We start from the raw sequence: 9,689 nt of genomic DNA on the forward strand, positions 1-9,689 counted from the left end.
TGCTTCACCACCCTCTGTACTTATCCCAGTAGGTGGACACTTAAGTTCGTACAAGATTTATAAACACAGTACAAGGACCTTAACTTGTATTACAAATCTTTTTTCTGATATTTTTATTTAAATTCTTACCAACAAACGAAGCTTACTTTGTATTTTTGTTTGAGGTTCTCCCACTTCTTCTTCACATAAGTGGGAGTCACCTTCCCCTGCATTTGGTTCTCCAACACAAAGACTCTACAATATAATGCACATAACAGTTATTAATGTATATAACATACACTGCTTCAAAAAAAGTTTAGTCATTAAAAGTTTCTAATGCTTTGAAAAAGTTTGCAAAACTTGAATACTAAAACTTGTCTTTATACCACCCTTTGTAATTAATATTATGCATATGATGTAACACAAATTTTGTTACGTCAAACAAACAGTCACTTACTCAAACCCTCGAACCGCTGCATTCTGTTTTCCAGTGAAGAGGGCCTGGTTGGTCACTCTCCACCGGATACGATTTTTTGTGTCTTCATCAGACCCTGCAATATCAAACATTAGTTTTAAAAGAGATTTCTAATGTGACTGTGTAGCAACATTACAACAATCATGAATATTTAGCCTCAACAACCCCAAAGCTAGATATATCTACCTTCCTAAAGATAGTTTAGGATAGCCCATCACTAGCATTACAGATCAAATTAAATGAATCTATAGATAGATCATTTATTACAGCAGCTCAATATATATTAATGCAAAGTATTATAGTAAGCAAGTATTAAAGTATGCAAGTATTCAAATTTGCAAGTATTCAAATACAAAAGTATTAAGTACACATGTAATGTTGCACAACACTATGTAGTTAAATACATTGAATAAAAAGTAGTATATCGATTTTATTGTCCTACCAGAATGACAACATTTGAAGACCAGGTCAATAGGACCTGCTAGTTAGAGAAGGATCACTTGTTTGTTAGTTTAAGTCCAAGAGGGGGTGTGGCCCATACGGGGATCGAACCCACGACCTTGGCGTTATTTGCACCACGCTCTAACCAACTGAGCTAACCGGCCGACTTCCAAGGGTAGGGCATATACCCACATACCCGATTCTACACTGACAGCCCTTCAGTTATAGAGCTGCCACACAGAAACGATGGAGAGCCTTACTGTTGTTGAGCAGAACAGATCATTAAAGTGGGTGTGGCCAGTACGGGGATCGAACCCACGACCTTGGCGTTATTAGCACCACGCTCTAACCAACTGAGCTAACCGGCCAGTTCATCTATTCTCTCTTTAGATCTTTGTACATAATTCTACACTAACTCCATTCAATCAGCTGCATGGCAGCACAAAAACCATTTGAGATTCTGCACACTTACAGTGAAGATCTGCAGAAATGAGCGGCTCCTAAACTGAATTTGGTTGTTATTGTACCAGAAATGCAGCAGTTTCATGTTATTTAATTATCTGAGATCTCAGTCCTACTTCAGACATCTCTTTCTAGTCATTTCTTATGTTCAGACTTTCTTAATACACATCTAATAGGTTTTGTAGGTTCTTATATGTGTGAACTATCTAAACTATACTGTATTGTGGTACATTCATTCAGCCTTCATCAGTTTATCTCTGCTCATTTAGCCTACAGCAGTTTAGACCAGCCCACTTAACCACCAATTTGCCTCCACAGTGAGCCTGTAGAGAGAGAGATTAGATTTTTTGTGTGTACCGTCCAATGAAACAGCTGTGCTGTTGGCTCTGCTCATGTCTCTGTGGCGCAATCGGTTAGTGCGTTCGGCTGTTAACCGAAAGGTTGGTGGTTCGAGCCCACCCATGGACGAGAGCCTTTTATTGCACAGCCATGCCTGATGATCAAACAATTAAACTTCAGTGTATATTATCTGAAAACAGATGCTCTTCATATAGAAATATGCTTTACATTTGCTTGATGGTAATAACTCCTAGTGAAGTCTTAATGAACAATTAAAACATCAATTCAGGTTTAGTTCAATTGGGGAAAAATTTTAACAGTAGCTGAACTCCCTAAAACCCAGAATCTACAAGTATAAATCCTACATTTATTCCACAAAGTTCACAAAATACATGATTTAATGAGTGAAAACTTGACGTTTGGAGCCCCTCTGGTGTGCAGGCTGGTTCTGTTCAGGTTTCTCTGAACCTTGGTGTTCTGTAGAGAACCGACGCACGTTCCCACCAGTTCTTGAAAACCAAGCAACGTCATCATCGGTGGGCGTTACTGAACAAAAGTTAAGAGTAGTAATATCATGGCGGAGTGTGTAGATTATGTGCGAGCATTTGTGCTGCTGTTACCGATGTTCGATTTTATGTAAAAAGCATTGATCTAACAATCGGTGATAAGAAGACGCGATGTGTTTGTCTCAGTTGTTGTTTTTTTTTAGTTTGTTAACGTGAGAAGCGTTTTGCGCTTCGGTTTCACCGCGACTCTCGGCTCAAATAGCCGATTAGCTCAACGCTAAACACTAAAGTTACACCACATGAACATCCATCTGTTTGAAATAAACATCAAATCTACTCTAAAATACCACATGTATCTGTGTTTAGCTGGATTTACATGTGTGGTGTTTATGCAGCTCGGGGAGTTGAAAAAGCTTCACGCTTTATTTTTTACATTAAGCGTTTTTCATTCTGTCCGGGTCACTTTTATCACGTCATATCACACAGTTCATCTTTTTAAATGCGCTTTGAAAATATAAGCGGCAAACTGGCTCAAAATGTGATCAGGTAAAGTTTAAAAGATAAAAATGCAGCTCCATACGAGACTCCAGCGGACGCCATTGTTGCTAACGCGCTATGCTGTATAACATGACACGCCCTCAGACGGACGTCACGGTTCGGGCTAAAAAACCAAGTATTCTGCCAGATTGCCAGATTGGCCCGCTAGTTCACTGTCTGGAACTTCTTTTTTTTGGTGGAAAAACACGGAATCGGTTCAAAGTCAAGTTCAGGAACCGGAACGGGGTCCGTGCCGCGTTGGTGGAAAAGGGGTATGACACAAGGCGCCAGAACAGTGCCAACAGTCACGTGATTCACAAACGGCATTTGCAGAACAGCGTTTGTATTTGTAAAACGTGTTCTATTTGTTTGTGAAATGCAGTGTATTAGAAAACAGCTGTGCATTTATTTGAAAGTCACATATGCATTTGCAACAGTGGCGTTTTGTATTTGTAAATCATGTCATCAAGATTATTTCATTTAATAACAATCTAAATTAAAACAGTAATGATCTTAGATTATGTTTTAGTTGACTTTAAATTTAAAGTAAAATCATATTGTCCAGTTGTTACCAAACCTTTTATTTTAAACCCTGAAATTCTATCCTAAATAGTTCCGCCAGACGCTTTTACCGTAATGTTTAGTATACGCACATCTTCACAAACAACGTGGGAGCTGATTTGACTGAGCATTTTGAAGTGGAGGCTTGACCGCAGTAGTAAATCAAAGAGTTCACACACACACAAGTGCACAGTAAATATTTCTACACCATAAATACAGATAAATCTATAGGTGGGTGTTTCCTCTTCTAGTTTTCTTATTGTTCCTCATATACAGTAGAAACTAATTCACACAAATATACATACAGCATTTTACATGACTTAGATTCTTATCATAAAAGCTTTATCTAAGTTCATGTCATTTCACTTTACAGAATAGCCTTTCAATTCCTTGTTTGTGTTTAGGATTAAATGTAAATAACTTTTCTGCTGAGATAAATAGGTGTAGTTTGACTTCAACCATCATGCTTTGTGGCTCCATCTACATCATTTGCACACGTTCCATAGATAATGAGCTAGTACTTCACACAAGAAGGTGTGAATGGTTGGCTGACGATTGACCAATGCAGAGTTTTTAACTGGTCTTGGGTCTTTGTCCTCAGCTCTATTTAAGGACTAAACTCTAGACTTGTAGCTGAGTCACTTGGTAAGAAGGATCTTCTGCACGTTCTTCATTAGAAACGACCTGCTGGAGACACCAGCTTTGTTAAAGTGGCTGCCAGGATTCTAACAGGAAGGTAAAGGGTTTTCTTGTTGGTTTCTTTTACATTTATGTTGCATTTGTTGTTCTTTTTATTTTATTATGTTATTTAATATTATCAGGTTAATATATATAGACTGTTTAAAATAGCTTCATGCTCATAATTGTGGTGTTTTATGAAGCCTTTTTTACTCCCAGCACACCAAAGATTTACACTTGTGAGCTAATTATTAGTCATGAACTGGATTAGATTTGCTTGGTGCAGGACTGATGTTGAGAAAGTCAGATCTCTTATATCTTTATTTATATCAAGTTATTTATAATTATTTAATTATTCATATCTGCTGTATTTATAAGTATTTTATTCTGATGTTCCCTTAATTCAGATTCTCACTTAGACGTGAAGTGAATTTAATGTTTTTATTACTAGGTGAAGAGTTTAATATTATTGTGGTATTAATGTAGTAAAAGTAATTCTAATTAATTGACTTGTTTCTTTGTTTCTGTTGCTTTCCAAGGAAACAGTTTCTACAGTCTTATCAAAGCATAAACATGAAGAACTTTCATCACTGCTCAGAGTGTGGGAAGAGTTTTACTAAGCAGAGTCATCTCAAACAACACCAGCGCATTCACACAGGAGAGAAACCATATCACTGCTCAGAGTGTGGGAAGAGTTTTACTACGCAGAGTAATCTCAAACAACACCAGCGCATTCACACAGGAGAGAAGCCATATCACTGCTCAGAGTGTGGGAAGAGTTTTACTAAGCAGAGTCATCTCCAACAACACCAGCGTATTCATACAGGAGTGAAGCCATATCACTGCTCAGAGTGTGGGAAGAGTTTTGCTTACAGTAATGCTCTTAAAGTACACCAGCGTGTTCACACAGAAGAGAAACCATATCACTGCTCAGAATGTGGAAGGAGTTTTACTCAAAGTAGTGCCCTTAAAGTACACCAGCGTATTCAGACAGGAGAGAAGCCGTATCACTGCTCAGAGTGTGGAAAGAGTTTTGCTCAACAAGTTAACCTCCAAAAACACCAGCGTATTCACACAGGAGAGAAGCCATATTACTGCTCAGAGTGTGGAAAGAGTTTTGCTTACAGTAATGCTCTTAAAGTACACCAGCGTGTTCACACAGAAGAGAAACCATATCACTGCTCAGAATGTGGAAGGAGTTTTACTCAAAGTAGTGCCCTTAAAGTACACCAGCGTATTCACACAGGAGAGAAGCCGTATCACTGCTCAGAGTGTGGAAAGAGTTTTGCTCAACAAGTTAACCTCCAAAAACACCAGCGTATTCACACAGGAGAGAAGCCATATTACTGCTCAGAGTGTGGAAAGAGTTTTGCTGAACATGGTACCCTTCAAAAACACCAGCGTATTCACACAGGAGAGAAGCCGTATCACTGCTCAGAGTGTGGAAAGAGTTTTGCTGAACATGGTACCCTTCAAAAACACCAGCGTATTCACACAGGAGAGAAACCATATAACTGCACTGAGTGTGGAAAAAGTTTTGCTGAACATGGTACCCTTTAAAAACACCAGCGTATTCACACAGGAGAGAAACCATATTACTGCTCAGAGTGTGGAAAGATTTTTGCTCATGAAAATAATCTCAAACAGCATCAGCGTATTCACATAGAGAAACTACATCACTGTTAAGACTGTGGGAATTGTTTTAATTGCACATTATGTTTTCCAACAACACCAGCGCATTCACACAGGAGAGAGGTCGTATCACCGTTTACTGTCTGTAAAAACTTTAGTGAAAGGAATATCCTTTAAGTACACCACACCAGCGCATTCACATAAGAGAACGACCCATATTGCTGCTTATAGTGTGGAGGAAGTTTTACTGGAAGCAGCATTTTTAATAGACACCAGTACGGTCATTTTTTACTAATATACACTAGAACTGTTCTACTTCAATTATCAAATGTACATGATGGTATGAGTATGATCATTAATCATCAAATGTAATGTGGTGTAATGTACCAACCTCAGATCTGAATCTGTTTTTATTCTTTATTCAAGTTTAATGTACTTTAATAAACACAGAACAACTTTTACTTTCAAGTGGAAGAATTTTATCCTGGTCTTTATGGTGTTTTTAAAGTTTTCATAAATGAATAGCCTCTTACTTTAACACTTCTAGGTCTACACTCCAAAATTCTAGTCTTTAGATGATATCCACTTAGCAAATAATAAACCGTCCTCAACCAGAATGTACATGAGAAGGTGTGAATGGAGGGCTGTGGACTGAACAGTGTTGCATTGTTCTATCATCATGAGTCTTTGTTCTTTGTGTTTATCTGTAGACCAGATTAGTGGTAGCTAAACTCCTTTGTTAAAAGAAATATTCATATTTACGTTTAATTATCCCACCATCTTCTAGTGCATAAAACCCAGTTCATATAAATCCTAATACAGACTGCACTGACATGTTTTAAAATTACATTTAAAAAGAAATAAATACTATTGTGGTAGTTCAGATGTTTTCTTATCATGGAGGTGACCAACTGACCAAGACAAACTGAGGGGTCGGGAGACAAGTGTTTCTTTATTGATGAATAAATGTATTTGTTAAACTGTAAATTCCATCCGAGTCCTCTGTGTGATGAGAGTTTGGTTTTGAATCTGATGTCAGCAAATGTGTCCATGGTTGTTAAATGGGACTAAACTCACGGTCCATGTATTTGTATGTAGGCTTGAGCTGGAGTGACAATAGAAGATAGATGTAAAGAACTGGGTGGGTACCTAGCTAGCAAAAAAAATTATGATATAAATATCTGGCATGCCGGAACTTTTTGTGTCGGCCCACATCTGGCAGCCGGATCTGGCCCGGTGTCAAAATGAATGACGGTTAGACTGTGGCCCGTATACGGCTGCCCGGATCCCAGCCATGACTGCCAGCAATATGCCAGCACTTAACCACCTGCTAGCCAGAACAGCCATTATCGGGCCAAATATGGCCCAGTTCTGGCCTGCAGTAGATTTTTAAAAGGTTTTCCCCCTTTAATGGTCACTGGGACTTCTACAACTGTTCTTGCTTCTTATTGCTATGAAAATATTCTGTAAAATATATATATATATATATACTTGATTATAATTATAAGTAATAGTAATAATAATAAGAGTACAATTAAAACAGTAACAGGAAAAAAAAACAGATGTACACCAAAACACATTTTTCAATATTTTATTTCAAGTATTTTTATTTATTAGAAAATGTTTTGTCCTGCCATAATTGACTGCTGATCTCCTGCCTCCTGACACTGGTCTGTAATTCTGGAATGAAAACAAAAACTATTTTTCACAGATCAATGTGGATCTTATTTAAATTTTTCAGTTCCACTTAATGATGGAAAAGAAATATTGAATAAGAAAAAAGTAACTGTAGTTTAAATACGTTTACCTGGTTAAAAATGGTTTATTGATTCTCTCAGGCAGCAGGAGTGGCATCACGAAAAGCAGTTTCCAGAACAGTGCTAGAGCAGAATAAACAGTAGGCTTGTTCGACTTAACCCGGCGCTGCGCAGACCGATCGCCGCCTGGCTCGGTACGGTGCATGCCGGTTAGTTTTTTTTGTCCGACTTGCGTCGGCCCCACCGGCGCGTCACGATGACAGACTGGTTATAATCTCGCGAGAGCGGGGCGGCTGCAGGCGGTGGAACCGGTCCCTGCAGTTGCTCTCCACGGGCTGCGCTGCCTGGGAGACGGCTTGATGACGACAGAGCTTAATCCTCATTGGCTAAAAGCTCCGCTGAATCCTCTGGCGGTTGTTTCGTTTCATTCTAAAATGTAAATCTCAGTTTATTTGTCTTAAAGACCTGATATGTGCGAAATACTATCATGCTTTCTAGTAGCATGACAGTTTATTTTCGTACAAATTGCAACATATTTTATAATTATCATTCCATATCATGAAAAGACTCAAGTAAGCTACCTGATATTTCTTTAATGTAACAGATATTTTTATCTTGATGTTTTTCTAGAACTTCTGATGGTTCTTGTCTTCTAATTTTATTAATATAAAGCAATCTAAATTGCTTTAATATTTTATATCTTAACTGTTTTAATACCACTATCACTATTACACTTTGATTTATTTTTCATTTTTCTCTGTAAACTTTGTAAACATTTTAAAATATGCTACATAAATAAAAATGTGTGGATGTGCATGGTGTCATGTTTCTTTACAAGAACCAAGGCCAGAAGGTAAGCTGTTCTGGAAGAACAAAACAATCTTGTTCAGAAGATAATTGTGTTAAGAGATTCATCTTCAATAAACCACAGCCACTATTCATTATCAATGCCTAAATAACTGATTTGTCAGTGCTTGAAGAAGCACAAACTTCTACACAATTGTACAATGTGCATATTAACCACATTATTCATTAGTGATTCATACTGGGCACATCGGTGTGCATACTGAAGTTTACTGTTTAACAATGCATCTATAAAATACAGTGGCATGCGAACATTTGGGCACCCCGGTTAAAATTACTGTTACTGTGAACAGTTAAGCAAGTTGAAGATAAAATTATCTCCAAAAGGCATAAAGTTAAAGATGACACAAAACATTTTTTTTATTATGTCTCTATAATGAACTGCATCTTGGTTGTGAGGTTGTAGTGAATGCTGTTCATCATCCTCTTCATCCTGCACATCATCACCATGGTCTACTGGCTCCAAGCAAACACTGTGTAGAATGCAACAAGCTGACACCGCTGAGCTGATGGATTGGACATTCCTCAAGTGCAGGCATCGGAGTCTCCTAAACTTTGCTTTCAGAATGTCTGAAATGACCTCTAAATTCTGAGAGACTATAGAGGGGGACAACATCCTCTACAAAATGTTGTATTTTTGGAACAAGCCTAAAGAAGGGTAAATGTGATTAAGTCCTTACGTAGACAAAATAATTAGACAGTTTGGACTTTAAGCCACTTTGACACAATATAATTGCAGTCTATTTACCATATACACAAACATAATGATTAAGGTCTGATTGAGTGCACTTTATAATTTCCATCTAATTATTTCTAGAACACTTTTACGTACATTGTTTATCATATTCACTGATTCTACCTTGAACAAACTGTATATTTGGAATTATGTATTCACACGTTTTCATGTGAAATGTTTCAATAAACAGTCTTGAAAAATAGGCTACTTAGTTTCGGTCTATTCATTTAAACTGTTGTAGACAAATATTTAAATCTATTCAATAACATAAATATGTGTTTGATAACATGTTTGTTAGAACTTTTCTTTTTCACCAATCTACAAGATAAATGAATGATGAGTAAAACTATATTTATTTACAGATTTTACAGAAACTTAGTTTGACACTTTATGGTCATCTATATTCACCACTATGGATTTGGAAAACAAACGCTGGGCTTAACCTGCTCAATGATCAAGAATGTTTAGTTCGATTTCACGCAAAAGCAGAGCGATTTCTACTGCATCCACTTCATCAGCCACGTAGAACAGGAACGCCGCGAGATCCGCTATAGCTCACGTTTGTTGCAGGTGGCGACTGTCCGACTTGACGGCTTTCTTTTAACCTCCTCCCCCAACTGCAACCGGCAGCTCTCGCTGACCACCAAGGCGAGGCGCAGTTCATCTCGAACAAGCCTTATGTTGTATTGGCTCTCTTGCAGCGGTTTGGTTTGTCAGGTTGG

The 9,689-nt window shown here is 37.8% G+C and overlaps 1 long non-coding RNA gene, 1 other non-coding gene and 1 pseudogene across 2 annotated transcripts; 1 reads left to right on the plus strand and 2 right to left on the minus strand.

Moving 5' to 3' along the window:
* Window positions 1-1,189: 1,189 nt before the first annotated feature.
* On the minus strand, window positions 1,190-1,263 carry trnai-aau (transfer RNA isoleucine (anticodon AAU)). The gene has a single exon. It is a non-coding gene; the product is annotated as a tRNA-Ile (tRNA).
* A 3,312-nt stretch (window positions 1,264-4,575) lies between these two features.
* Window positions 4,576-5,998, plus strand: LOC134326384 (zinc finger protein 135-like; annotated as a pseudogene).
* A 1,187-nt stretch (window positions 5,999-7,185) lies between these two features.
* LOC134325984 (uncharacterized) lies at window positions 7,186-7,680 on the minus strand. Its single transcript, XR_010014440.1, has 2 exons — window positions 7,418-7,680; window positions 7,186-7,290 (listed from the first exon to the last, which is right to left on the minus strand). It is a non-coding gene; the product is annotated as an uncharacterized LOC134325984 (long non-coding RNA).
* Window positions 7,681-9,689: the final 2,009 nt, after the last annotated feature.

This window comes from Trichomycterus rosablanca, chromosome 14, assembly GCF_030014385.1.
Source record: "Trichomycterus rosablanca isolate fTriRos1 chromosome 14, fTriRos1.hap1, whole genome shotgun sequence".
NCBI classification, from domain to species: Eukaryota; Metazoa; Chordata; class Actinopteri; order Siluriformes; family Trichomycteridae; genus Trichomycterus; species Trichomycterus rosablanca.